This window comes from Panthera onca, chromosome C1, assembly GCF_046562875.1.
Source record: "Panthera onca isolate mPanOnc1 chromosome C1, mPanOnc1 haplotype 2, whole genome shotgun sequence".
NCBI classification, from domain to species: Eukaryota; Metazoa; Chordata; class Mammalia; order Carnivora; family Felidae; genus Panthera; species Panthera onca.
In genome coordinates, this window is record NC_138346.1 from 117,235,462 (window position 1) to 117,260,613 (window position 25,152).

Genomic DNA, 25,152 nt, shown 5'->3' on the forward strand with positions numbered 1-25,152 from the left:
CCGCCCTTTCACAAGTAGGGCAGACCAAGGTGTGCTCTTGGCCAAAACTTTGCAAAATGGAAAAGTCACCATGTACAGTTCTTTGTGTCTACCCGCTTTTGTTCAGTCTCCCCAGCACCTTCAGATAATCTTTTAGAAACATACTTTGTCCCCAGTTTACAGATACTATCTGCAAGAGTTACTCTGAAGAAAGTTAGCAGCCATTACCAAAAGCTTAACTCATTCTGTCAGAAATGGCAGCTTAGCATATTGGGTTTGAATCTCTGCATGGCTGTCTAAGCTTAGGCAAGCTGCTTAAATGACCTCTAAAGTCACTCCTGCCCCAAGTGTGCAAAGGAGATATGACAAAAACCAGGGTGTATAGAGGAAGATAAATTAGGGGGTACATGTAAGAGGAGCTAAGTGGGTACAGTCACACCTTTGGGAAGGGATCAGAGTAGACCACCATCACTTTTCTTCCTTCATCATTCAATTTCAGAGACACCAGATCCTTCTGGCATTTCAGCTTTGTGGTACACCACCACACACCTTTGCACCCAAAGAACGGTCTTGTGTGCTGAGGCTTTTGATGAAAACACATTCCCTGACTGGGAATCGAACCCGGGCCGTGGCGGTGAAAGCACCAAATCCTAACCACTAGACCACCAGGGAACTGGTTGGTGACCTCTTTTTCCTGCCCTCTGATGATAGCTCTATTGGAATGCTACTCTAGTTGTTTTCAGTCTCCCTATCCTTCCTTCCTTCCAGGGATGGACCTTTTAGGTCCTACCCTCCAAATTTTCCTAAAAGGCAAGCCCACAGGCTACACATGGGGTGCCCTGTCCCCCAAGTAATGGCCACCTAGGCAGCCAGGTGACCAAGTCACAGGGAATTTGTGCCTCTAAGACTACAAGTTCAGAACTGACCTGGAGATGCGCCTTTTCCTAGAGACATGCGTGAGAGATCAGGTTGCTGTGAGGGGGCTGCATGGGAGGCTCCCAAGGTGAGGAGGGGCTAAGCACTGAGACCTGGGGTCAATGACAACAACAGGATGGTGAGGTTTTAGGGTGATGGGGGGGGGGGGGGTCCAGAGCTGAAAACCAAAAAAGAATTCTTGAAGACGTCTTTGGTGCAAAAAGTGATTTTATTAAAGCATGGGACAACCCGTGGGCAGAAAGAGCTGTGCTGCGTTATGAAGAATGATTGGTTTTATACTATGGAGTTAGGGAAGGTAGAGTCAAAAGGGAGGCCTCCAGAGGGACTTTGCTGTGCTAAAGAGGACTCCGGAGATACCTGAGGCCTTGCTATTGTCCAGCTAAGGTGGTTTTTCCCTATAGCAAAGCATTAGCATTAAGACAGTGGGGAGTTCCTGGGAAACATTTTACTCTGCTGGCCTCAAGTATCAGTCAATGGACTGCAGGTTATAAGGAGACTTAATTTCCTGCCATTTCCTTCTGCCTTTGTTCCCCATATCACTGTGGAGAGGTGATGTTGGGGCTCCAGGAAACTGAGTCTCTAGGTTTCTAGACATTAGGCTATTGATAAGATTACCTTTTTCTTGTAATTTACTGAGATATTTGCAAACAGATGGAGACCCAAGTCCTGTATGACTGTGATCTCTATCAGCTGGCCATTTGTTTTCTTTCCTTTCCTTTGTCCTGGGGCAGCCAGGAGTGCCTGAGGAATGTCACACACATCCCATGGGATGTGTTAGCATGCTAGCTTGTATTTTGCCCTCAGCCTGCCTGAGGCCCCCTTGTCAGAGATCTCTTTTAAGCAAGGCCCTGATCAGAACTCGGATTGTCGCCCCCCTCCCCCCAAAACATTTTGAGACTTACATTGTTTCCATCTCAGTTGGAATCCTTTGTTTCCAGGCTTCCAATGCTCAGAGCAAAAAACCTTAAGAGAGTTCTTTTTGACTCCAATGTAGTGCTCAACCCCCACATCTAGTTAGTCAGGAATTTGTGTTTTCCACATCTAATTAATTAGTCAGGAATTAATTCATCAAGTATGGATGTTGATCTACACGTTCCTCCTCTTTCTTGATTTCTGAATAGGTCAAATAATTCTCTTGATAAAAGTGGGGAGATCGATTTAAACAAGCGATCCTTGGCTCACTCAAGGTCTTAGGTTCCAGACAGTCTCAAGATGGTTGGGTGATGTGATCTGATGCTTGGGTCGAGAGCGAACAGTCAAGAAAGAATTCTTCAGACATTTTCAATGCAAAAAGGTGGTTTTATTAAAACATTGGGACAGGACCTATGGGCAGAAAGAGCTGCATTGAGATTGTGAGGAGTGACTGATTATATATAGAGTTTTCTATCCTATGGAGATGAAGGTGACATTAGGGCTCCAGGAAATTGAGTGTATAAGGTTCCTGGAGGTCTGGCGATTATTAACATTGTGCTTTTCTTGTAAATCATTAAGATGATGGGGAAAAAAACAAACCCTGACCTTGACAGGGAAAAATTATGTTATAGGACGGCCAACTGTAAAGGGTAAACACAGCTAGCCTCCTGTAGCCCAAGAGTAAACTATGACCTATGTAAGCTTAGAAGGACCCCAGCGTATGAGATGCTGAACCAGTGTTTGTTTTGGGCTTTCATAGAAGTGCTGCTCCTGTTCCCTAAATATTAGTTCTGCTTAAAACCACATTTGCTTAAGTTACTGGGAGATAAAACTCCCTCTTAACTGCTTGTTTGAGCTTCTGTACACCTGCTTGGCGTAACCACCCTTCCCCATTCTCGGGCACCGCATTCTGTTCGAATTAGATAGAAAACTAATATTATAAACAATATGATTCAGCATTCAACTAGCTAGAGTCAACAAGTTATATTTTAAAATTCTTCAGGACTGTGTGATTGGTGCCCACCTTATATTTTAAAGACCTACAACATTGTGTGATTGGTGCCCGCCCTTTCAAACTGCCACCCTTTGCAACCCGAGTGGTCAATACAGCCTTTATAAGACATTCCCAAAGCTTGTTTGGGGCCAGACTTTTGGGACCTGTTGTATTTCTCTGTCTGGCCCGGCTGCAATAAACTTGTTTTGATCCTGTTTTTGCTGTCTGGAGTTCATAAGCGATCGCGACCTACAACACCGACAGGACTGATAGGGAATTCCAGTCCCTGCCCCGAAGACTCTCCTTCCGGGATCTTCTTCCTGCCCCACTTGCCGCATGCCAAATTGCCACCAATGCGGAAGTAGCAGGCTATAGATTGCCCCCATGCTTATGCTCGGGGCTCAGATCTTTGGAGAGACCGTCTCCCCTGAGCCCACTGATGTAAATAAATCTCCAATCCTCCAAGATCTCCTGGCTCTGTAACAAAGACAGTGACACACTGATGGAGTTTCATATCCTGCATGACTGTGATCTTTTGATCTTTAGGGGTTGACCATTGTCTTTTCTTTGTTCCTGGGCAGATATTAGTGCTTGAGGAATGGAGGTGGGGTATGTAGGGTGTCACTTTGCCTTTCCCCTCAGCTTGCCTTTTGTTATCTCATCGGTGGAGGTGATGAGGTTTTGGGTGATAGTGGGGTTCGTGGGGTCCGGAGCCGATGGCCAAGAAAGAATTCTTGAAGCCGTCTTTGATGCAACAAGGTGAATTTATTGAAGCACGGGGACAACAGCCATGGGCAGAAAGAGCTGCCCAGGGACCATGAGGCCATGAGGAGAGACTGGTTATATACTATGGGGTTGGGGGAGGTAAAGTCCAGGGGAAGTTTCCAGTGAGATTTTCATATGCTAAATTAGACTCACAGGATAGTGGAGGCCTGGCTATTGTCAAGCTAGGGTTGTTTTCCCTCTACCAAAGCATTAGCATTAAGACAACAGGGGGTTCCTAGAGAAATTTACTCTGTTGGCCTCAAGTATTTGTCAGTGGGCTGCAGGGTTTAAGGAAACAGTTCTATCTGCCATTTCCTTCTGCCTTTGTTCCCCCCATCTCTATGCAGGGGTGATGGAGACTTAGGTCCTGCAGGACTATGATCTCTATCAGTTAACCATTGGATTTCCCCCTTTCCTTTGTTCTTGGGCAGCCAGGAGTGCCCAGGAGTATCACACATGTCCTACATGGGGGGGGAGGGGGGGAGATGTTTTCAGCCTGTCAGTTTGCCTTTTGCTCCCTCATCAGGGGTGGCTTGTCTTTGGCTCTGCCCCCAACTTCACTCTCTTACTGGCCTGTGTCCTGTGTGCACCTCCTCTCCTGTAGCAGAGTAAGGAGCCCCACACGTTCCTGTTCAACCTGCAGGGAAGCGACAGGTGGAGCCTTGGCGGAGTTTGGAAGGACCCGGAGAGGTGCGAGTGTGCATGGAGTGAGCTTGTGGTTTCCTCACTGACTGCAGCCATTCACACTCCTGTAGAGGAAATGGCACCCGCTCCCTCTCTTCTGTCTTGATGGGACCCCCAAATCCCACAAAACAGAAAAATGATGAATCTTCTCTAACTGGGCGGAGAAAGAGGAAGATAGATCAAGGAGGGAAAGAAAGGGAATAATGGCATTAAATTTCCTGATCTAAAGCTACCATAAAGTCTGCCTCCTCTAGGAGCTGGCCATCCAGTCACTTACCAGAATGATATGGTCCATTCCTGTTCTGGTCTCCAGTTTGGGCCAAAGTTGAAAAAGGCCAGCCACCTCGGTGGGGTGTCTAATAAAGCCATTAGATCAAATTACTCAGTAGAATTTTTGTTCTTTAACAGAGGCAAACCTGAAAATGTTTCAGACATTACTTTTCTCTGAAAACTATCCCTGCCTCTGCTGAAATTCACACTGTAAGACCTGGTCAGTACGGAAACTAAAGAGGCAAACAAAAAGGTTGGGGTGTTGCAAAAGTTGAAATAAAACTGCCCCTAAAAAAGAATCTAAGACCTATGAGGAGAAATCCTGTGATCACAAAATATGCACGGAGCGTCCCTGGGTCCTCCACCTTCTGGCATATCCTGAAACTCTTGTGGTTTATATTTGGCCTGGTCGCCTGATCAAGTGTATTTACTACAGGCCAGAAAACATGGTTTGGTCTATGTTGGATATTTGACATTTTCAAACAGACAAATGCCCTAAGATGTCAACCTCTGTTACCGAACCTGCTAAAAGACGAAAGTGTGATTAAAATATTGAACTAAATGAGCCAGGTAGAATAAGCGACGGCAGCAGGAATCAGAAGGACCCCACTTCCAGGAGGGTCGCGGCGCGTCGCAGAGCCAAAGTGTTGGCGGAGGAAGAGCGCGCACCCGACGTCTGCCTGCCCTGCCCCCCCCCCCCCCCCCCCCCCCCCCGTACTGCAGGCGGACACTGCGTTGGTTGCGGTTCCCAAGGCCAGGCTGCTGAGGGCGCCAGTGTCCCGTCCTGGGGGGGGGGGGGGGGGGGTAGGCACGGAGTCCTTTGCCAGGGCCGCTTCGGGGGCGCGGGCTCCTCGCTCGCAGGGTCGTGGCTGTTTCCAGGGCCTTGGGTGGTTCAAGCGAAGTCGGCGGCCCCATAGTTGTGGCCGAAATGCCGCTTTTGGGGGTTAGAGCCGGAGGCCCGGCTGCCTGCCTCGTTTCCGTGGTGTAGTGGTTATCACGTTCGCCTCACACGCGAAAGGTCCCCGGTTGGAAACCGGGCGGAAACAGCTCCCTTTTACCACTACCGCCCCACCCCCACCCCCCATCTATTGTCCTTTAAAATGCAAAAAGAACCACGGCCGGAGTCCCACCGCCACCTGAAAGCCTTCTCAGCACTCGACCACCAGGCCTGGCCGCTGTGTGTCTGCTCCCAGTCACCTTGGAGAGCGGGCCACACCCAATTAGTCACTCCAACAAGGGCACGCAGGACGAGGCCCACTGCAGGTTACCTTTACTTCCACGCATCCGCTGACCTGCTCATCTGGCGCCTCCGTCTGCCCGACGGGCTCACAGCGACCGTGGCTCTGAAAAGCAGCACGTTCTTCCCTGGGCGGCACACTTGCGCAACAGGTGTATTTATTTGCCTGACTAAGGCAAAGAACACAAACCAGCTGCACCTGGGACCCGGGCCAAAGACAGTAGGTGAGGAGTTTCAGGCTCCACCTAATGAGCCCATGGGGACACCAAAGGAGCCCGTCCCCGTGCCGTCATCAGGACAGCTCTGGAGCTACTTCGGAAGTCGCCAAGTAGAGGGACTCCGCCCCTCCCCCCCGCTGAGAGCCGAGTCCTCACCTTACCCATCAGGAAAGTAGGATCAGAAAGAGAGCACGGCCTTGGCTCTGCAACACACACGGCTCCAGCTGGACTAGAGTGTGGCACAGGCCAGTCACCTTGTGGTCAGGGCCCAAGGGGTCGCTGAGGCTGGAAGAGGTGGTGAGCAGCAGGGCAAGGGCTGGGAGCCTTGTGCGGCTGCATTCAGACCCGCGCCGCTGGGAATCGCCTCCGCTTGTGCTCTGTCCGCCTGGGAAATGTCACCTTGACTTTCAGGGTTTTCATCTGCAGGGGCCGAAGCAGGGATCCTGTGTGGGTGGATTCCCCGGGATCGGATCGGTGGGATGGGATTTGGATTTTTCACCGCTACTGCTCAGGTTCGATTCCAATCCAGGAGACTTTGTGGCGCTGTCTCCATACTTAGGATTTGCCTTTTCATCCCCCAAAGTCTGGTGTGCACCCAGGGACGCTTGCAGATGTGGCTGTGCACTGAGCCCCTAAAATACGGGAGGTCAGGAGTCCGGGTCCTTGTAATGGCCAGGCTGGGAGAGAAGAGCTGGGATGAGAAGCCAGGCCAGCGGCTCCCTTCCATTCACCTCAGAAACCCAAGGTCTCACTTCAAGCGTTTTCCTCTAAAGAGAACCTGGGACTTGACTTTGTCACTCCTTTCAAACAAACAAACAAACAAACAAACTTTGAAACATACCAAAACAGTTGCCAGAATGGTCACATCCTATATCCCTCACCCAGGTGCACCAGTTAACATTTCCCCACATTTGCTTTCTCATTCTCGCTCCACATGTACAGACAGGACTTGTGCAGTCATCTCCAGATGATTGTTTGGTCTGCGGTTGCTCCTTTGCCTTGGGCAGTGTCCCGCAAAACCAGCCTCTGCAGGACCTTTCCTCCAGGGCCAGGAGAGGGCTTTGTCCTCTGGAGGAGAGCCCTCCTGTTCCTTCAGGAAGCAGACACCTGTTCCCTTCAGGCTGTAGAGAAGCTTCAGGCAGGCAGGCGGTTCTTCGGCTCTCCTGGATAGGGCAGGCCAGGCGTGCCCTGTGCTTGTAGGAACACGTCCAGGTTGTCGTGCCCCAGCACCGGCTGCCCTCCGGACTCCTCCTGGTGGCTTTGGTGGGCAGTGGATCTAGGGTGAGCCTGAGCTCTAGAACCCCCCACCCGGGGAGAGACCCTTCAGGGAAGTGCAGCTGCTGCCCCCTGGATCCTCCTGCCCTCCAGGCTCTCCTGCCCTGCAGGGATCTTCAAGGGTCCTGGCCCAACAGAAGGTGAAGAATCCTTTCCCCGTGGTGGGAGGATGAGGGGGAGCGGGTGGGAAAATCTTCAAGGGGAAGGGGAAGTTTTCAAGAGCTTTCCAGGATTGTCTGCCTTGGCACTGTCAGGTAGGTGGCTGCCCTGTGATAATGGTGCTTGGTCTTATCTCGTCCTGTCCTTGAGCTTGTCCTGGCTCCACTCTGAGTCCAAGCAGACACAGGCAACCTGATTTGTGGTGTGTATTCAGTTGAGCCCCTTCCCCAAGTGGGGTAGTGACTGAGCTTCTATTTCCAGGACCCAAGGGGGGCGTGCAAGGACGCTATTGATGGGGTTTTTTCCCCCCTCACTCTTTTCTTTCTCTGCCTCCGCCCTTCCTTCCTTCTCTTTCTTTTCTTTCTTTTTTTTAAAGATCAAGAGTCCCATGCTCTACGGATTGAGCCAGCCAGGCACCCCTCCTACTTCCTTTCTTGCTGAATCTGTAACCCGGGAAAACAAACAAACAAAAAACCCTGTTTAGATGTAGATAAATTGCTCTCCGTGCACTCAGGTACAAGGGGAAAACATCAAGTGGATAGTAAGGATGAATCTCGAATACGTTTAAACACTTTAAAGGATTTTAATAATTTACATATAATGGCATAGAACATGTTTATATCATGTCATATTTCTAAAGAGGACTTTTTGTGTGCATCCGACTGGTTTAATAGTTGTGGCCTAAAAACTGTTTTATGTTGTCTTCCAGGTTTTCTAATAATATAGAAAATATTGGTAGATATATTCTAGTTTATACAGGTCTTGGATTTATTTTCTCTTCAAATTCCTGGTGACACTTAGCCACCTAAATTTCCTATATTGGTTTTACTGGCCCAATAAGCGCACTTCAATTCCAATAGTATTTAAGGAGTTTATACAATATGAAATTATGTGTTTCAGTACATTAAAGAGATCATATAAGATTTGTAAATGGAGAGTAAGTCTTAGAAGTCTGGAACTCATAGTGACTTAATTATTCTTACAATATTTTGGGGTAAAAGTTTTTAGGTATTTTATATTCTTATATTCCACATTCATTTCTCCATTATGTTGAGGTCAATTTGCAATTTTAAGATCTACTGTTATCTTTACATTCTTCCAATGATATTAAATTGAGTTAATTAATGTATCATTTTAGCCTAGAGCATTTCTAATTAAGAGCAAAATAAAAAAACACTTTTTTAAAATAAAATTCCTTTAATATTTATTCATTTTTGAGAGAGAGACACAGTGCCTGCAGGTGAGGGGCAGAGAGAAAGGGAGACACAGATCTGGAGTAGGCTCCTGGCTCTGAGCTGTCAGCACAGAGCCTGACGCTGGGCTCACTCAGAACCGCAAGATCATGACCCGAGCTGAAGACAGACACTTAACCGACTGAGCCACCCAGGCACCCCAAGAACAAAACACTTTTAATATAATGCTGCTGCACAGCTGCACATATTTAGACATCATATAGCGTAGCCGTGGGTAAGAGGTTAGGAGGAGGTGTGGAGATCTTGAGGGGATATTGGTGATACCCTGTCCCAGGCATAGTCAACCATTGAATCCTTTCAACAGACCCACCTCATATCACTGTCCTCATTTTCCATGTAAGAAAACTGAGATCCGGAAAGATTAAGCAACCTGTCCAGTCACTCAGCCAGTGAGTGGGATTGGAAAGCAGGAATTTGGACTGAAGACATCCTGGCTCCAGAAGATAGGCTGAGAACCACAATGTTTATACTCCTCCTACTTTTAAAAACCGCTAAAAATGCTGGACAAGAAATTTAAGTCTATATAAATTCTTTTGAAAAAACACCTAGGAGGAACCATGCAACAGGCATAAAACTATCCGAACATCCTTATGACCCCACTGCCTCCCGCAAACCCTTCTTATGCCCACAAGTGCTCCCTCAAACTCTCCAACTTAAACACACTTCCTGCCAGAACCAGGTTTTCCCTCCCCTTTATGTTTTCCTCTCACCTACCCCACACCTCTTTCGTATCTATTCTGTTCTTTCACTTCCAGGACATTCATTTTTTAAGTTTAAAACTATGAAAAATAGGGGCGCCTGGCTGGCTTAGTCCATAGAGCATGCGACTCTTGGTCTCAGGGTCTTGAGATCAAGCCCCACCTCGGGCATCAAACAAACAAACAAACAGAAGAAGATAAGCATTCATCCGTATCCCACCAGCTGGAATTAACTACTTCTAACATCTTTACATATTTTTCTTCAAATCTATTTTTAAGTTGTTCTAAATTTTTTGCAAAAGCTATACATGGTAAAATTACACAAATGGTAAAATGCAAATGATGTACAAAATACGTATATGTAAAATTTTGAAACAGCTTAAAATAAAAAATAATTTTGTATGCATTAGGTAATTACTAATGGAGTCATATTTGATAAATCTATAGGGAGGATATATTTACAAATATTCTTTTATAAAAAACTGAGCTCTTATACAGCCTATTTTTATTTGAAAATATTGAGTTTAATAGGGCATGAATTTCACGGAAGAAAAAGATACAAAACAAATATGGTGGGATTGTTCACTACATGAGTGACAGTTTTCTAAAAGAACTTTCCAAGGCTAATTAATACTAATTAATTACACTTCAGACACTAAAATTGGAATGATTTGTTTTTAAAACCAAATGTCTTAGGGTGTAATTTGTAAATAATACAATGGATCCATTTCAAGTTTGATGAGTTTTGACAGGTTGGATGTACCCAGGCAACCACTACCCTGTTCAAGAGCAAAGAACATTTCTATTGCTCCAAAATGTCTTCTTGTGCCTGTTTGCAGCCAATCCCCCACACCACCTCATGTCCCAGGCAATCAATGATCTAGTTTTGTCACTATGGCTTAGTTTTGCCTGTTCTAGACACTGACATGGATGGAACCACAGAGTATGTGTGGGAGGCCGGGCCCCGGTGCCAGGCTGAGACCGGGTCGAGCAATGGTTCCCTGTTGACTCAGCCAACCCGGTGGTTCCCCCTCCCATTCCCCCACTTTCAAGGGCATACGAAAGCCTTGTCAAGGCTGAGAAAGTTAATTCCTGAAGCCTGTGGTCTGCGGGTGTTGGCAGTAATGTTACCTCCCCTTTTTCTACGCCGAGTCAAATAGAAACATACATGGGAACTGTGTTTTGCTAGCAATCTATCAACAAGGTCTTGTGACCCGTTCAGAAAGTTCACAAGGTACACAGAACTAAAAGTTCTGGCTGGCAGTGATCATGTGAAACCTGTTTATTCTTAGAATGACCTGATCCATAAGAGTCTTATATTATAAAAGATTGTGTACAGCAACAATAAAGCCGTCACTTGGGCCATCAGCCCATGGGACCCTCCTGTTCCCAAACTGTCTTCTCTTCTCTCTTTTTTTCTTACATTCCCCTACCCTCAGGACCCTGATCTCGGTGTTTGTCACGCCGGTCGCAACAAGTATGTATTCTTTTTATCACTCAACATGCTGTTTTTGAGGTTCATCTTTATTGTTGCCACATATCAGGAATCTGTTCCATTCCATTGAAGAGTAGTATTTTTTTGAATGAATATACCACAATTATAGCCACTCATCTTTTTTTCCAAAAATTCTTTTAACATTTATTTCTTTTGAGAGAGAGAGAGAGACTGAGTGCAAGCAGGGGAGGGGCCGAGACAGAGGGAGACACCGAATCTTCCGATCCGGAAGAACATCCATTCTGCTCATCTGCTCTGCTCAGAGCCGGATGTGGGGGCCTTGAACTTAGGAACTGCGAGATCATGACCTGAGCCAAAGTCAGACACTTAACTGACTGAGCCACCCAGGCACCCCCCCATCCATTCAGCTCTTGATGGGCATTTGATATGTTTCCAGTTTGGGGGACTGCTATAAACAAAGTTGCTATAAACAAGTCCCTTGGTGGGCACGTGTTGTATAAATTCCATTTAAAATTTTTAATTTTTTAATACTAATTTATTTCGTGAATGGATGTTACACTCACAAATACAAGATTCACTCAAATGTTACAAAAAGTGTGAAGCAGAAGTCTATACACTTTACACTTCGTAATTAAGGGTTAAAAAGCTGCTCTTGGGTAGTTTCCTATTAGGACGTATTTACTATAAACCGTACACTATGCTAGGTGTGCTATTAGGTTATCTCACGTATTCTATGCAATAATTTCTCTATGAGTTGCTTAATATTATTATTTTCATATTTTTCTTGCAAAATTGGCCTAGCAATAGAAGGGGTTGGTTGAATGTCAAACAAAAGGCAAGTGGTGGAGCCAGGACTGGAAGGGAGGCCTCCCAGAGGTGGTGCTCCTCACCACAGACTGAACCTAACGTCTTCGTAATAACCTCAGTGTTTGATAGGCTTGGCAACCAATATCCAAGCACTGGTATCGGTCATTGCTGTCTGCTCAGAAACTCCTCCGTCAGGGAGCATAACAGTGCTGACAACGGAGACGGGGGAAATCTGTTAAGCACTCTAGAAACCCAAGTTTTCTCATCAGTAAGGCACTGCAAGTTGACTTCAGTCTTGGTTCAGATATTTTGTATTTGTTTATCCCACTGTTGGAGAGAAATTCAGGGCTCTTCATCAAACTAGGTCAGTCTGTAGGACCTACGACTTCTACTTTCAGTGTCCTCAATACTCGAGACGCATTCCAGTGTACTTTTTTAGTCTTCTTTGGACCTGCCCTTGTTTGCATACAACCCCTTCCCCAACTCTACTCCCTACCTCCAACTCAACTCCTGCTCCTAGTCTCTCCAGTGGTCTCAGCAGCTTCTGAATGCTGTTCCTGAGGTAGCCACCAGGGAGGCTTGATGGTTCTTCCCGCCATGGCCCTGCCGTTTGTTTTTGGCCAAGTAGTTTCTATTTGCCAGGACAACTGTGGATCAGAAGTGAGCAAGTTAAGAAGACATCCTGGGAATTGGCAAAATGTGCACGACTGTCAACACTGGACCTGGTTGGTTTTCTTATAAACCGGAGTTGGATATACCACCGCAACTGCATTTTCAGACAGGGAAAATCTAAAATTACTTACTTGAGAGCTAAAAAAAAAAAAAAAAAAAAAAAAAAAAAAAAAAAAAAAAAGTTACTTACAATTCTTGCTGCCCTCTTATTAAGGAAGTTTCCTAATTTGCCACACGACTGAAGAGTGTCAGGTGCAAACTGGAGGCTGAGAGAGAGCTAGTGTTTTCGTGTCTATAAAAGGTATCAAGAAAGAGCCTGAGAGAAGAGATGGAAGGAAGGGAAAACCAAAGCCAGAAATAGAAAAAGCTGCTTTGGGGTGGGAAGGATGAGTGGGTGGTGTCTCTGGAATTGGCTAGTAACGGCTTTAAGGCGTAAAAGCAAGACAGACACCAAACAAGGAAACTAACGCTTAAAAAATGAAGTCTTAGGCAAGGTTAGGTATTTAAAGAGTAGGACGCAGCAAGGCAGCCTCGTTGCAGCCTCTCACAAGAGAAGAAACTGGTCACCTTTCACTCCCAAGACTGTCTATTGTAGGTTTCTGGTTGGATCACAAGGCTTCCGGCCAAGATTCAGGTCTGACTGCGGTTCTGATTTGCAGGGAATAGAACATGTGTAAAATTCAAAGCTGTTTCCTCGCGTAGCCTAAACATGTTACATACGGAAATGAAGCCGGACCACGGTACAGGCAGTTTCTCCCTAGCTTTTGGAAGTGTGTGCACCACGGCCTTGGCCTACGCAGCACGAACCACCCACAAAGAGTTCCTTCCAGCCTGTAAACTAAAAAAAAGCACCTACGAAAAATCACACCCGTTCATGCGAACTGCGTGCACTACGGTGCCTTCACACATGTTATATTCATAACAAACACACCTTTGACCTGAATGTACACGCAGGAGTACAGAACTTCCGTACCCCAAAACACCAACACGTAAAGCCACAAAATAAAACAAAAGCAAAACTCAAAAAGGTAAAAAGCTTGCGAGGAACCGTAGCAACGCGTAGAAGCGGGAAAACCACACCCAACCAGCTTGATTAAGCCAAAACACCACACCTCAGAACAGCACCCTCTTCTCTGTCTTTGCCACCATGAAAAATCAGGGGAAAGCGCGAACGCAGTCCCCCACTACCACAAATTATGCAGTCGAGTTTCCCACATTTGGGGAAATCGCAGGGGTCAGCACATCCCGAGTGCAATGGATAAGCCTCGCCCTGGGAAAACCACCTTCCTGATCATGGTATCTCCCCTGCCAGGTAAGTATGACTTCCGCCTCCTCCGCCCCACTACACCCTCTCACGCATGACACTCTCTACACACGGTCACTTCCGTCCACACACCCCCGAGCCTCCCTAGGACTTCCACACACGCAACACACGCACTTGCAACCAACAGTCCTGAAACGGCTCCCACAGCACGCGAGATCATACGCTATTTAAGCCGTAGTTACCGAAACAGCAGCCCCTGCGCTCCCGTATTTACATAGCACACGCCCTATCCGTGACGTCACGGGAACGCGCCTTCCCTCCAGCCCATGCCTCGCCCTTGCCCCCTCCTCAATATAGCCAGCCAACCCTCAGGAGGGTGAAATTGGCTTGTCCCTCTTTTCCTCCAAGTGCCCACCTGCTGGGGCAGAGGGTGTGAGTTCTGAACCTCCGGCCGGCGGGGAACCTGTCTGGCAGGCTGCTGGCGCCTGTGTACCTTTCTTTAAATAAATAAGGCCTTTTGCAGCGCCTGAGTGGCTCAGTCCCCTTAGGGTCTGATTCTTGGTTTGGGTTCTCTCGCTTCGTCTCTCTCTGCCCCTCCCCTACTCACAAGCGCACATGTGTGCGCGCTCGCGCTCGCGCTCTCTCTCTCTCAAAGTAAATAAACATTTAAAAAAATTACCTTTCAATGTGTAGGGCGCAACATTTAGGACTACAAAGGAAAGGGTTCCTTTCAAGTTCGGTGAGTTACCTCTGCGATGCATTTCAAAAAATTTTTGAAGCTATCCGGTATCGAAAGAAACTGAATTTATGAAACTAGACACAACAGCCAGGTGACTGCAAACCAACCCTTCTGTTTTTACCCCTATTGGTGTTCCAGGCTGGAAACCCAGCTTCAAGGCTATGTGAACATTAAAAGTAGATTCTATTCTGTTGCTCAAATCACAAAACATTTACTGAAAAGTTCTCCTCTGGAAACGGTAAGGCAAGGGCTCTGTGGCCACTGAGGCCACTGAAGGACATGGCAACAGGGATTAGGTGACGGTGTCGCAACTGAATGTGAATCAAGTTTGATCCAGACCCCATTCCCTGAATCCTGGCAGCCAGACGCACTGTCCAGGTGCGAGTGAAGAAATACTTTCCAGAGAATCTGACCAGCCTTGTAACAGAAACACCATGTCCGACTCCATATTGCTTCTATTTCCCTTGCTGCTGCATCTTACAGCTTAGAATTATCTGCTTGCTTAGCTCTACACTGGGCATGTGACAGCTAAGATTTGCAAAAGCTGCTTTGCACCTGAAATCTACCTCACCTGAGGAGACAAGGAAGTAGGTACAGAAAGGACTATGCTCTGTTTAAGATGTACAGGATCGACATGACCAGATTCCTGTACACAGAGATCACCTGACCAAGGACAAAAAACCTACACGGCCTCCCTCAGATGTCTGCAGATGTCAGCCACCTTTTGACTCCAGCCCCCTCCCACTTCCCCCTTTTGCCAACATAAAAGAAACTTGGATTTCATGCCAAGAGGAGATGGTTCTTTGGGAGAATAGTCCACCATTTCCTCGGTTTGCTGGATTTCTGAATAAAGTCACTTTCTTTGTCCCCACATCTTGCCTCTCCATTTGCCTGTCACACAGGGAGCAGGAGGAGCTTGGACTCGCTAACAGCCTGAGAGGAAAGACGTGGCATCAGCCTGTAAGGGATTGCCTGGAGAGATTTGGCCTTAGGTACTGCAGTCGGGGAAACAAACTTCAATATAAAACTGAGGGCAACTCCCAAAGACGGCAAGGAGAACTGTGGATTTACAGCCAAAGGAAAGAGTGAGGGAGTCAGTGACTGGCAAATTGCTACAAGGAACTTGTTTAGATATCAAGGATGGGGGGATTCTTGCTGGAACTGGGCTTGGAAGGCTGAGGACTAGGACTAACTGAGGGCCCCAGGAGCCTGACTTAAGTTAGTCAAGGAGGGAGTCCTTGCCAACCCTACAGTGACGCTCCTGTTAAAAAGCAAAAGCCAAGCAAGAAGAGCAAAGGCTTATTTATGCAGGGCTTGCGTTTTTGCAGAGACTGAAATGAAAGGAAGGCAGAGGAGTGGGAGAACTTTACAGTAGAAAAATGGGAAGGCTTCAGGTGTGCCCTGATTGGAGGCCGTTGGCATGGGTAAGCTGTAGGCAGGTATTAACCTTAAAAATAAAAGTTATCTTCCCAGCAAAAATGGGCTTATTTGGGAACAGCAGAGAAATGCAATCCAGGACATTCATGCTATGGCAGAGCCACAGGCAAGCTGAATAAACAAAGGAGGGGAATATCACTAGATGGAGGAGAAGGAGGCAGTTGAGAGAGGCTGTTTTGAAGTAAAGTCCATTGGAGAAAAGCAAGAGTTCAGGGTGATGACTGTTTCTCATTGGCTCCCTCCGCGGGGGGGTGGGGAGGGGGTGGGGGGTGGTCCTCAATTTCTTGTAGGAGATGCAATATACATTCTTCTTCCTACTGGGGCCTGTCATTGATGACTCTTTCCCGTTGAGAATTCTTCTGTTGGGGTCTACAATTGGCAATTCTTCCTTTAATTCGTGTTGAGTGCTATAGCTCCCCCTTCTGGCCTCCCAACTCCATTCTAGTGAGGTTTCCCGTTATTAATTTTCACACTGACTGACTAGAATTTAGAGGTATCCTGTGAGGTCGGTGGGGGTGCATACCTGGCTTTCTCTGGTTGGTCCTAAGTTGGAAGCAGGAACAAACACGAGGGAAATTATCAATTACCAAGTCCTGGCATTGTGGATGGGTGTACTGGCATGCTCAGACTGTTCTAACAGAACACCACAGACTGCCTTAAACAACAGCCATTTATTTCTCACAGTTCTGGAGGGTGGGAAGTCCAAGATCCAGGTGCCATCAGGGTAGGTTTCGAATCTGGCCAAATATGCTACCCCCAAATAGGCCACTTTGGCTTAAGGATTATTTTCAGCGAAGGGCATGCTCGAAAAACAGATGCAAGAGTGCTCTGACCTCCTTTCCTCTTCCTAAGAGCAGAAGATAAAACTGCCATGGGAAAGATGCCCTCCCTATACCAGGAGGAGAGAAAGGTTCTTGTCACCAGATTTAGGAAGTCGAGGCTGAGAGAAATCTATACAAACAGACCTTGTTAAAATAACCCTGATCTGTCTTTTGCCTCCTCGTATATTTTGGTTCCTTTTCATAATTACTACTCTTTGCCGCACCTAGTACATGACCACTTAGGTCTAAGTACTTTTTGGATCTTTCTTCTTCCTTGAAAGCTCCCATGTGCATAGGAAGGATGTCTATGTTCTTCTCCTGCTAATCTGTTTTATGCCAACTTAATGCTGAGGCCCGGCCTGAGACCTTAAGAGGGTAGGGGAAAGAGTTTAGCCTTCCCTACAGCTTCCTTCTGAGGCCTCTTGTCATGGCTTATTGGCAGCCCCCTCTTGCCATGTGCTCACAGGACCTCTGCTAAGAAGAGGGGGAGGGGAGGGTGTTGCGGAAAACATATCTTGAGTTTTCACTGGCCCAGAGGTGTTAATCCAGGTGTAGCAGGTGGTGCTGGCCACAGCACAGACACCTCTTTGCTCCGCTAAAAAATAATCAAGAGCTATTTTATTATCAAGAACCATTTTGGGGGTGGCTGGGTGGCCCAGTGGCTCAGTCGGTTGAGCGTCCCACTTCGACTCAGGTCATGACCTTGCGGTCCGTGGGTTCGAGCCCCGCGTCGAGCCCCGTGTCCAGCCCCGCGTCTGGCTCTGTGCTGACAGCTCGGAGCCCGGAGCCTGCTTCAGATTCTGGCTCTCCCCCTCTCTCTGTCCCTCCCCCATTCACGCTCTGTCTCTCTCAAAAATAAATAAACATTAATTTTTTTTTTTTTTTTTTTTTTTTTTTTTTTTTAAAGAACAACTTTGGCCAGAGAGTCTAAGGATCTTTGCTGGGCCATTACTGCTTTAGCAGATTCTGCAATATCTTTAAGAATTAAGAAGTTCCTGATCATAGATAGCCTCATTTATTTTTATCCCTTGTCAGGGAGCAGGGATCTGCCAGTAAGAGTGAATCCCGACTCATGAAAGCCTCCTGGTAGGTCCTCTCTAACTCACAATGTAAACAGGGATTCGGCCAATGAGATGTCTCATTTTGCTTGTGACAAGCTAGGGGCAGAATGAGATTTTGTCCTAGGCTTAAATAAAAGGTTGTTCTAAGTTCCAGAGGTTCCCCCCCGTTAGCAATGGTCTGGGGGATAAAGATGAAGGTGTTATCTTTCCAGGCCAATGCCAGAGTAAAGGAAAGGAAAGGAGAAAGGGTTTCATGTTTAGTTCAAGTATGAAATCTTGATCTGTTGTCTTGGGTGGGAGCAGTCTACCTCAAAGTCAACTGCTTCTTTTCATCACTTTGATTTGAAAGTCTCCAGCATCTACACAGGCCCAGGTATCAGGTGGAACGTTTTTTAGCTGTGTGATGTGTACCCAAGGGTCCATGCTTCCCAGTTTTGTGGCAGTATTTGTGGTCAGGGGCACTTGGTTAGATCCCTCCGAATGAGGCTCACGGGCTGTCTTCCTCTGATGACATTTCCAGAATACCCAGTCACCGGGCTACACAGACTGTGACCAACAGAATCTTTTAAATTGGGATCTGGGAAGTCTTCTTTAACCTACTGATGATAGATGTGCCTGAGCAGAAGACACTACAGACTTACAGCAGCTGGTAATCCTAGCACGAGGTGACAAGGGAACAACATAAGGTTACACACTGACAGAATTCTGAGAAGTCTGCAAGGTTTTCGTTAAGGTTTGTATTTTTCCAGTGATACGGAGATTGTGGGGGGTACACGGCAAGTGGAAAACACACTTTCTTTCTTCCTTTCTTTTTTAAATTTTTTAAGTTTATTTATTTATTTGGAGAGAGAGCGTGAGCAAGCATGAGCGGGGAGGGGCAGAGGGCGAGGGGGAGAGAGAATCCCAAGCAGGCTCCACACTGTCAGTGCAGAGCCCCATGCAGGGCTCGAACTCACCAACCGTGAGATCATGACCTAAGCCTAAATCAAGAGTCTAGACGCTTAATCCACTGAGCCGCCCAGGCCCCCCGGAAACACACTCTGTAACAGCTTTTTTTCTTACTGTGGGGGCATCAGCCCATCTGGAAAACGTAACATACCAGGGCGAGAATATATTGATGACCTGTACTAGGTGGCAACTGGATGAAGTCCAGCTGCAGGTGTTCAAAGGGTCCAGAGGGAGGTTTGAGGCCTTTAGAACAAAAATAGCTTTTCCAGGATTACAGACCTGACTGGTCAGACATTGCTGGTAGACTAATTTTGCAATTTTATACAAGTCTCCCCACACTATGGTAGGTGAAGGAATACAAAAACCAAAATACAGGATTTGTCAGAGAGCCCGGAAGAACAAACTGGCCGTCTTGGTTTTCCACTGGCCCCAAATGTTCTCGTACTTCACAGCCGTTGTTCACTCAACCTTACTTTTTCTGATTCAGGAGCAGATTGCCTGGCATGTGATGGGGCGTTAGGATGACAAAATCCTGGCAACGTGGGGCCATTCTTTGCGGAAGCAGAATGGGATTTCACCACCTGTGTCATCATCTTTATAGAGTCTGTGGCTATTGTCTTGCATTTTAGAAAGGCTCCATTTCCCTTGAGCGGCTCAGGTCATGTTCTCACAGATCGTGAGTTCGAGCCCCGTGTCAGCTCTGTGCTGACAGCTCAGAGCCCGGAGCCTGCTTCACATTCTGTGTCTCCCTCTCTCTCTGCCCCTCTCCCACTCACGCTCTGTCTCTTTCTCTCAAAAAGAAGTAAACGTTACAACAACTGCTTTAAAAAAAATTTTTTTTTTAACGTTTTTATTTTATTTTTGAGACAGAGAGAGACAGCATGAACAGGGGAGGGTCAGCGAGAGGGAGACACAGAATCTGAAACAGGCTCCAGGCTCTGAGCTGTCAGCACAGAGCCCGACGCGGGGCTCGAACTCACAGACCGCGAGATCGTGACCTGAGCCAAAGTCGGCCGCTTAACCGACTGAGCCACCCAGGCACCCCCAAACAACTGCTTTAAATAAAATAAGAACATAAAAAAAAATTTAGAAAGGCTTCCATCTCTGCTGTTTTTCTGCTTGGGCCCCACTTCCTCATGTTCCATATTTTGCCTCTGAATAAGCCAAAGAAGCCATGTTTCCACTTCAAGGGGGAAGCAAGAAAGTTAATCATCCTCTGAGTTTTGTCCTAGGCCCCAAATACCTGTTAACACCCGAGAAGAGCCAGAGCCCAAACATGTTCCAGGACATTAGCTTCCAACAAACCTTAGCTGATGCTGGCGTCAATAGCCCTGCCTTCGGGAATTTATGGAATAACTCCTATTGTTCGCCTGGCAGTCACCTTTGTTTGGACCCTACCTTGGATTCCTGAAGAAACATGTACTCTCCACTCTTCTCCAACATAAACCCCTAGCCCCAAGCAACAACGAGACTTTTTCTCCTTTACTGAAGTCTCAGAAGTCTTTCTGAGTCTCCCAGACACTTGGTCTGCTAGTCTCCATCTGTCACTCACCCTGTTCAATAAACTTTATTTTCACTTTCTCTGGCTCCTGTTTGATCTCGATCCTTCGTGAAACCAAGGACTCTCTTGGCTAGTCCTGTGGGACCCTCCCCAAGGTCTCCGGACCCAGCCTGCCTGCATCACCAGCATTCTTTAGATTTGCAAATTTATAAATATATTTTACACTTTCCAGAAGCACTTGCCTTTTTAAATTTTCCTAATGTGGCACTAACACAATTAAGTATCTTTTAGTTTCTCTGTAATAAGAAGCCAAAAGTAGATAAACCTATTATTTAGTCATTAATGTTTTGGTATTTTGTCTTATTTGGAAATGGTCTAGATATTTAATGAGTTTAACTTATCGTTTAACCCAACTTAGCAAAACTGTAAGGTTTTAGGTTACCAAAAAGAAAACTACTTAAGTAGACACAACATGAATTTATTTGGCTAAAGTTGATTTTACTCCAGTAGAGCAAAAGTTTTAGATTTAATGCTGATAACTCTAAAGATGTGTCCGTTTTAATTAAACCATCAACCTTGGGGTGCCTGGGTGGCTCGGTCGGTTAAGCGTCTGACTTCAGCTCAGGTCATGAACTTGGGGTTTGTGTGTTCGAGCCTTTCCAAAATCCAGAGTCACTCTCAAAGATAGCCAAAACAAAGAGCCAACGACTTGCATGTTCCAGGCAGACAGAAAGCCTAGCCCAGTAATGCAAAATCAGACAAACAGGAAGACGATAGCTATCCGTGGGACAGAAAGGATCAATATAATGGGTTTGGATTTGAAAAGAAAGGGACAATGTGAAACTTTATTTTTCTTAGTTGGGCACTACAGATAGAGATCCAGAACTGATTCTGGTAAGAATTTTCACTCTGGGGGCACCTGGGTGGCTCAGTCGGTTAAGCGTCCGACTCTTGGTTTCAGCTCCGGTCATGATCTCATGGTTTTGTGAGTTTGAGCCCCCCACCCCCCATCAGGCTCTGCGCTGGGATTCTCTCTCTCTCTCTCTCTCTCTCTCTCTCTCTCTCTCTCTCTGTCTCCATCTCTGCCCCTCTCCTGCTCACACTGTCTCTGTCTCTCTCAAAATAAATAAATTAAAAAAAAAAAAAAAAAAGAATTTTTGCTCTTCACTGGCTTCTGCCAGTTTTTTCAGGACCCCCTCCCTCTGCAGTATCCTCAGAATCTACCAGTTTCCCCTTGCCTATTTAAAGAATTATATAGCAGTTTACCAGAAAATCCCTCACAGTTTCATCAACTCTGGGAGGGGCCCACAGGGGCCCTCCTTTGAAGGTAGGTATAGGGAGTATCTGTAAGGCCATTAACTCGGAAGGCTTTGGCTTACAGTTGTGTGGTCTTTTCTGAGTGGAAAAGCAATTGGGACAGAGGATCAGTAGAATGAGTCCTCAAAGGAGGACAGAGGGGAGCAAAAGGAGTCACATCAGTGTTACAGTCTTTTGTTTTAGGTACCTCTTACATCCTTTTTCTCCATTAGCCTTCTGCAATGAATCTTTCAATGAATTGGAAGGCTTCTGGAGGTTTTTCTTGCCAATTAACACAGTTATCCCATTCTGTTTAATTTGAGAACCTTTACTTTTAAGTGCACTTCTTAAATTGTCTTATCTACTTGGAATGTTCCCCGTCGTGGCCATTGTAATTCCAAGTTGTTTTTAGTAAAATTTCGCCATTTCGACAGATATGCACAGCTCCTGGCACCATAGTTTTTAGACATAAAGTAAGCAGGTGTGCCAGAAGGTGGCGTGCTTGACTCTTTAGAATTTAAGGATCCTATTAGCTAAGCCCTGTTCACACAAAACAAGACAAACGTAGGCACTTCAACACACCAGCAGTAACCAAAAGATATTACTGGCAAAGAGAAGGCCCTGCACACCACCAGCGATTCCCAACATGGACTAAACCAGTAGACTCCAGTAAATGGAGACTGTGGACTGGAAAAGGAGACAGGACTCCAACGTGTACTTGTGGACTGAACGAAGGGCTAAGGACTGCCACTCTGTCGGAACCTCCCGTCAGTCTACACTACCCCACGACCCCTAGACTGGGAAACCAGTTAGATCAATAGCTCGAACACACACACAAAAGCGGAGCTCAAGCCAAGACAGACTTACCAGTAGTCCTCAGAAGTGGCGAGAAAGGCAGTGAGCTCACAAGGCACCATGCCTGTTTCTCATTGTCCCCGAATGCCATCAGAAGTACACTTTGGATCCCTATGCTGCACCAAATCTCTTAAAAATACCCAATTCAACCTAGTAAATTTGAAGATCTAATTGGCTTCATTAAATGATTCGTGAATCAGGCAGCAGCCCATCTAGCAAGTATAGGGGAACTCCGCGGGAAGTTAAACAGGCAGAAAGGTTTTTAAAGGCGGAAAGGGCATAAAAATCAAAGAAGAAAGGAACTTATTAGGGAGAAATGCATGATTTAGGCAAGGCTGCCCTCCTAAGGGGAAGAGGGAGGAGTGTACCAGTAAAGTTCCTAGTATTGACCAGGAAATTCCATGTTGACGGTTACAATGTTAAAGGTTACATTTCTGGGAGGTTGAAACTGCAGTTAGGTTAGGTGGGAAGTCCTGTCTTACTGACTTGGGGCCTTAACCCAAGTGATGCCATTTTGGGCCCGTTTTGGTTTTGTTTTTGTTTTTGTTTTTTTAATATACTATTGCCGGGTGAACTGGGGAGACCCGGGGTCCTGGGGCCTCCTCAATCCAGCCAGAACCTGAAGGAGTTGCCAAAGGTTCTTGGTCTTGTCAGGAGAAGGAATTCAAGAACAGACATGTAGCACAACAGATGAGTAACAGAAGCAAAATTACACTCCTGGAGATATGAGAGCAGCCGAACTTGAGCTCAAGACAAAGAGCGCCAGTGAGAGTGCTAGTGACAGAGGGAGAGTGACAGCGGAGGGGAGTGAGAGCCAGAGCCAGGTGAACTGCCACACCCTGGGGGTTGGGTTTCTCTCTTTCATTGACAGTTATTGACTAGGGGGGCGGAATATTTACTGTTTGGTCCAGAAGCAGGGTTTCCTTTTTTTTTTTTTTTTTTTTCCCCCTCAATTTTCCCATCCTGGCTCCCACCATCTTGGGCCTATCTGGTTTGATCCGGCTTCTTGTGGACTGCCGCTGCCAGGACAGGCCTCTGACCTCCCTGACAGCTGGCCAGCACTTCCTCTTTGCTGACCTCCAGGTGTCCTGTTAGAACTTAACTACCTGCCTACTCTAACGATACCGAAACCAGACAAATGATCCAGGATGTTGAACTGGTCCGGGCTTGCTGACCAGCTCCTCAAAAATCAACCCTGGGGGAATTATAGAAGGAAGGAAGAAACATGCCTTACAGGAATTATAAAAGACTTCTAACCCTCCATAGAGACTGAAGGCCTTTTTGAACTGGTGTGTGTGGAAGGCTGATGTTCAGAGGTAGCAGTGAGACATGATGGAGAAAAGCATGTAAGTTCTGTTCTTGCATCTCACTCCCACAGCACCGGCTCTACCATTTCTTATCCCTTCAAGAAAGAAATGATCAGTGGCACATATTCAATTTGCCAATGTGGCAGGGGCAGTTTGAGATCTGGGACCCTACGTAAGGTTTGTTGAGGAAAATAGTAGATGAAAACAGGGGTAGGCAAACCTGATGATCCCTGGGTTTTCTTTTTCCAGAGTCTCCTCCTCCAAAACTCCAGAGCTGATGATTATCATGGCTTCCCGCCCGCCCCCCTCCCCCACCGTGCTGCTTACCAATAAGCATTAAAACGATGCACTAAATAGATTTTTCCCGGACAGACTATAAAACAATAGTAGTGAAAATGACTTTATTGTACATGCTGCTCTACACTCGGGGACTCATCCTTGATTCTACCAAGACCATCAAAGACTGAAGCCCACCTCTACCCAGTTCCCCTCATCACCCTGTGGATTCTTCCCCACAAGTCTCCTCCTTCCTGGGGCCCCTCATTTCTTCCTCTCCACTGGGGTGTCTGCCTAGCCCTCCCTGCGGCTTGTCTCAATTTGGGAATTTCATTTCTTGATCCCCACTCCATAGTGAGACGTGGCCCAATGGTCTGCCCAAGTCCAGCATGTGTATCAGTGACCAGATGACTCTATGCATTCCAGGGACCACCAGAAGAAAGAATAAAAGGAACACTGGCTTTAGACCCAAAGATGCAAAAACGTCAGAGACAGACCCGTCAGACACACCCGCACGTGAAGGACATACCTTCTCCAAAGTCCCTGTTCACACAAATTCCTCAACGTCTTCTGCCCCGGAAATAACCCACTTTCCTCCCCTAATGGGGCAGCTGTTCCCTGAAGGTCAGAAGCCCAGAGGGACCTAACTTGCCTGAGCAACAGACAGACAGTTCAAAGTAAAACTGCTGAACACACTGCACTGGCTGGGAATTGAACCCAGGCCTCCACCACTGAACCACCAATGCTCCCCCAAGATGTGCTGTACTAGGTCAAATCAGAAAGAGTCACCGGAAGGACTTGGAAAAAGCAATGGTAAACTAGATTTTCACAGTACTCACTGTGGACAACATGGTCAAAAAACAAAAAAGACACCCAGAGCAAAGGCTTGCATAGGAGATTTAATGTCCGGCAATGCTGTGAAGTTTTGGCTTCATAGCCAAATCCAAATATAGGATTTGGAAAAGTCTAATTCTGAAGTCGGCTCTTTACAAGTTGATAACAGAACTCTGTAGAAAAACATCAGAGATTCATGTTGTTTCTGGTCTCTGGTCCATATCTGCCGTGGACCCATGGAAAGTTGATTTTCACTTGCTGACATTCTCTTTGCCCACCCATTGCTTGGTGGCTCCCAGACCCTTTCTTCCAAACTTTGAGATGAATACCAGTTCTCTCCCCCAAATAGGTGGTCAGGACCCAGTGACGGTTCAGGAGGCTGGACTGGTGTGTCTAACTTACTCCAGAAGATCTGGGCGATAACTGAGTTTCTCTCCCTCTATGTCTCTTTTGAGTCCCTGGAAAAGGGCAAGGATTGAATCTTGCTTTTACATTTTT

General features: G+C 46.6%; 1 long non-coding RNA gene and 3 other non-coding genes across 8 annotated transcripts in view; 1 reads left to right on the forward strand and 3 right to left on the reverse strand.

The window, feature by feature from the left end:
* Positions 1–579: 579 nt before the first annotated feature.
* TRNAE-UUC (transfer RNA glutamic acid (anticodon UUC)) lies at positions 580–651 on the reverse strand. The gene has a single exon. It is a non-coding gene; the product is annotated as a tRNA-Glu (tRNA).
* A 4,862-nt stretch (positions 652–5,513) lies between these two features.
* On the forward strand, positions 5,514–5,586 carry TRNAV-CAC (transfer RNA valine (anticodon CAC)). Its single transcript has one exon. It is a non-coding gene; the product is annotated as a tRNA-Val (tRNA).
* A 423-nt stretch (positions 5,587–6,009) lies between these two features.
* LOC144617196 (uncharacterized) overlaps positions 6,010–25,152 on the reverse strand; it is a 39,948-nt gene continuing 20,805 nt past the window's right edge. For 4 of the 5 annotated variants that reach the window (XR_014138070.1, XR_014138071.1, XR_014138069.1 and 1 more), the window contains 2 exons: positions 12,140–12,290; positions 6,010–11,183 (listed from right to left, as the gene is read on the reverse strand). This is a non-coding gene — a long non-coding RNA (uncharacterized LOC144617196). Of the gene's footprint in view, positions 11,184–12,139; positions 12,291–17,451; positions 25,113–25,152 lie in introns of those variants that run through there. The other variant, XR_014138072.1, reaches the window with a different exon arrangement.
* LOC132674118 (U1 spliceosomal RNA) lies at positions 13,472–13,635 on the reverse strand. Its single transcript, XR_009608428.1, has one exon. It is a non-coding gene; the product is annotated as a U1 spliceosomal RNA (small nuclear RNA).